Here is a 4724-nt window from a genome sequence, read left to right as displayed (position 1 = left end):
TGCCCAAGGGGCGTGCCTTCGCCACACTATATATTTATGTAGGCCGGCAGATGGGCGCAGGCGTGTTTAGCTTTGAGCTTAGCAGCGACACGAGCCATGGCCGTTGCCTAGTCTTCAGAGTGTATGCGCATCCATCTCCGCCACGCGCAACAGTTCTTCCTCGCCTTCCGCCTCCCCTCACCTCCTCTTTCCATCGCTTACACACAACCACCGCTCTCATTCCTTCAGTGGGGTTTGGGGGGAGGATAGCAGAGAATGAAGAACCACCTGGAGGAAAAGCGTCGGTTGGTAAGAGAGGGGAATAGAGTACAGCGATAAAGAGAACGTGTGTGGCGATAGCAGTGCTACAAATATGAGGTGGAGGGGCTTGACCCTGAAGCATGAGTGTGTGGAGTATGTGATTTATCCTCTATCAGTTACACACACACGCACACACAAACACAAGCATCACGTGGTCTGCGCCACTGCTGTGGTAGTAATTGGGAGACACGCCAGAGGTTGACCTCGAGGGGGATTCGTTGTCGATATCATCCAGTGCAGTCACGCTGTATGTAATGGCAACGAAAGAGAAAGGCGCAAGGGAATGGGGAAGGGGAAAGGGGGCAGGGAGGGCTCACGGAGAGAAACAAAGCGCAAAGGACAGGGAGAGGCAGTGCTGCGTGCGCGCGTCAGAGAAGATTCGGCCAGCCTCTTTAGCCCTAACCAGGGAAGCAGGCACACACACACAAAGGTAAAACTGCGCCAAAACAAGCGGCGCAGTCGCCAGTGTGGCGCCCACACGCAACGCGCACGCACTCAGTGGTACAGAGAGAGAGGGCTGCGCGGTGCACCTCTACACCAGCTCGCACACGCACATTCAAACGCAACAGTCAATGGGGGAGGGAGGACAAATGTATACCAGAGATCTCATCAGTGAGCAAAGAATCAAGGGAAAAAAAGCTGATAAACAACAATATTTTTAGAGTATAAAGGGGGAAATCTGCAAGAGGGGGTAAAAATGCGCACAAATATATTAAAAACAAAACGAAGCGGCAAGAGGCGTGGGTGTGCATATACATATACATACACATACATATGCATACACATATACATACACATACACATACATATACATATACATACATACATATGTGTGTGTATAAATAGATGTATCGGTGCTCAAAGAAAACAGACATGGCTCGATGAAGGGATGGTTAAGGGGAGGCAAAAAGAGAAAAGCAAAGCCAATGACCCCTCATCCTCAGTAGAGCAACACATGGTATGAGAGATGGGGACCCAAGGATGAGAGGGGAGGAGCAAAGAACCTCACTGTCCTACAAGGGCATCTTTCTACGCCGCGCATATGCCCAATACGATCAAGAGACGCCACCGCGAAAGCCGGCGTCTCCATTGACGGAGCTTGGTAACCGTTGCAGGTAGGGGGCACAGCAACCGTCGTCACCGAAGGCTCACTCGTTCTGCTGGTCGCTATCTCGCATGAGTGCACAGCGGCGCAGCTACTCGCCAGTTGCAATGCCTCTATCGCCACACTCAAGCCACTCCCTACCTTCCACATGACAGGCGCACATTCGTTCAAGTGGTTCTCGCTCAACACAACGCTGCGCAGAGCGGCCAGGTTGATCCACGATGTGGGAAGCATTGCTGACAGACTGCAGTCCACGACGTCCATGCAGAGCGCAATAGACGTCAAGCTTTAGCGGCAGATGCCGGGAAACCTGCCTGTCGGCGAAGGAAAGCAGTAATAGGAATCGTACTGAGCTACACTCGGCTGACAGTGCTCCGAGCACACTCAAGTAGTTGAAAATCAGCTCACTCGAACCTCGCAATGTGCCCCATTCTGGCGGAGGTATGCAAACCATTCTTTTTGTGCGCCGTAAACAACAAAATGTACACAAGGCCTCCATGGATCCCTCGACTCGACAACTAGAAAGCTGGATACGCGTATGCTGTTAAGGAAAAGGATGCGTAAGGTGGCCATTGACCCTCACTCGGTGGGGCAGCGTGCCACTAATCTGTGTCTTGTCGAGCAGGAGAATGTCGAGGCTGAGCAGAGTGCTCCAGGCTGGCGGAAGACTGCCGGATAACTTCATACCATTGAGCAAGGGAGTGTGGATCGATGCCATAGTGCTCCAAGAAGATGGGAGTGCCGTCAACCGCCGTGCAATCTGGATCATGATTGGCCAACTTCCGCACTGAGCTCCATACCAATGGCAGAGTCCCAAAGATCTACGCCGTCACCACATTAAATTCCTTCAAGTTTACGGGGGTATCTCAAGCAGGTGGAAGCACATACCCCACTGAAGTTTCCTAAAACTAATGCAGATGAGCGTGAGACGCCAGACCGCTCCAACTCGTCAGCAATGCGCCACTCAGTTCCGCACCCATGTTTTCCGCATCAGGCGATTGAAGCACCACATCGGTACAGCTCATATCACTAGGCATCTCGGGTAGCGTCCGGAGAGCTAGGGGCTAGAGGGGAATAATACAGACACCCCTGGTTTCTCCCATGATTCACCGCTCCACGTGCAGAAGCTCACCACGCTCCATCGGAGCCCCGCCAGCGCCGCTCCAACTTGCCACCAGCATCTTCAGCGTGTTCTACTGTGCGCCAATGAGAAGTCGGATGCTTCAAACGCGTGTCCCCGGCAGTGAATAGTTGTGCCAGTAGAAGCGGCGTCACTGGGCTGTGGCGACAAAAGTCGCGCTCGCCAGGGTGGGGCGGTGTGTGGCGGTGTGCTTCCAGCGTCTAGGCAAAGGACGTGTCGTGTTGACTTAACCCGATGGACGCAAGCGCGTGCGGCATGTATGACAGAGAGTCGCTGGGCAGGAGTTGCTCCGTTGTTAGGGAGGTAGGGGCCGCCGCAGCGCGTGCCGATCCAGCAGGCTTAACAGTGGCCAAGATAACGGTGCCGCTGACCTGCCACCTTGAGTCCGCAGGTGTGGCTTGCTTGCCGTCCGGGGTAGCACAGAGGGTGTGAAAGCAGAGGTGGTGGTGAGGGCGGCAAACCCCACATTTTGCTTCGTTCTCGAAGTGGTGTGAGTGTGTTGATGAGTAGGAGGAAGAGGTGCCGGAATGTATGCGTCGCTAAGAAGCTGAGGACGGAACCAATGAAGCAGCTGGTGTTTGTAAGTTAGCTCACGGAGGTGTGAAGGGAAAGAGGAAGCAGACACATATCACTGTGCCGCCGGGGAGAGAGAGAGGAGGGAGAAAAGATGAAAGAGCTGTACAGCAGAACAGTAGGAGGGAAAATGCAGAGATGCGCTCGGTGTCTTCGCACACCCGTCAGTGGGAGCCGCCGTGTTCACGTGCTGAGAAGAGAAGTAAGGCGCGAAGTCACAACATCCGACATGGAAGCGCCGCAGTGACACGGAGGTGACGGCCACGGCAGAAGGCGGCCATGCCATAGCACAGCAAGGAATGGATCATCAGATCCCAGTCGATAAGACATCACCTACAGTATACCTGAAGCCAGTCAACCAGCGGCACACCTCTCCGTGGTTCAACCCAGTCTCATGCCAGTCACCGAGGTCCGTGGCTGAGCGCTGTCTCAAGATCCTCTTGCACGTACGGTACATGGCACTTCACTGTCGTTCACAGGAGGGTCGCAAAACACTCTGATCCCTGTCTTGAAAAATCCCTAATCTCGCGCGACCGAGCAGAGGAAAAATGAGAGAATGAAAAGAACGTGATGGGGATTACTAGCGCCCCCTGCTCGTCGGGTACACATTTCGGCATTCCTCCACGTTTCGGGAGTCAATTTCGCCCAGCCTTCGCTAAACTCGGGGGCTTCATCTATCCTTTAAGCAGACTCCTGGGAAGGAGAAGACCTCGTCCCACTAGAAGTGACGGGAGTAACTCCGCCACAGTTTTGATCGAGCTGAACCGCAATATTTGCGTGTTTTGTGTTTTTTCTGTTTGTTTTTGGGGAGGAAGCACACGCAGACATCATGCTGCTTGCAAGACGGGCCGTGACACACCCATGCACTGTCGTGAGCGTGTCTACACACTTCGTTTGGCAAGGGGATCCTTGTTAAGAAGTCCGTGTAAACTGCCCCATCCGCTAAAACCACCGAGTGAAGCGGCTTGCCGGGACGCTTGCTTCCTCACAGAGTGAGAAACAAAGAAGCCGCCTCGCGACGCGTTGACTGCAATGGAGTTGAGAGAAACAGGAAAAACAAAACACGCTGAAAAGGAAAACTCAGCTTACAGAGAATGATGATATGAAAAAAAATGCCGTATAGGACTCGACGCTCCTATGGGAAGAGGGCTGACCGTGGCCACAAATGCGGCCATGACGAGTACACCGTATACATCCTCGAAGCTCCGACTGGATCTCGGCCTCAAGCAACGAAACACAAAAAGGCGAGGCCTACGGCGGGTCCATTTAGACTCTTTTGGGGGTGGAGATCCGCAGAGTCGCTCCCGGCGGGTGGCGGATAACGGACACCACCACCAACACAAATTAAAGGATTCAGCCGATCCACAGCGGCAGAGCACCACACTCCTTCGTTGGCGTCCTCGACAACAACAACGCAAGAAATAAAAAAAAAGAGAGAAGGCGAGAAAGGGAAAGAGGGGCGCAGAGGACCGCAAGCGAGTCCGACTTCTCCACACCACAAACAGAAACTAAACGGCAGCTGACCGGCCCTCTCTTACCGACTACTTTGGAGTCCCTGCTGAACGGACAGTAATGCCGTAATATCGCAATCACACACGCAAACAG

The sequence above is a fragment of the Leishmania panamensis genome (assembly GCF_000755165.1).
Source record: "Leishmania panamensis strain MHOM/PA/94/PSC-1 chromosome 16 sequence".
NCBI classification, from domain to species: Eukaryota; Euglenozoa; class Kinetoplastea; order Trypanosomatida; family Trypanosomatidae; genus Leishmania; species Leishmania panamensis.
The sequence above is the reverse complement of the archived record's forward strand: the minus strand, read 5'-3'. Positions refer to the sequence as shown.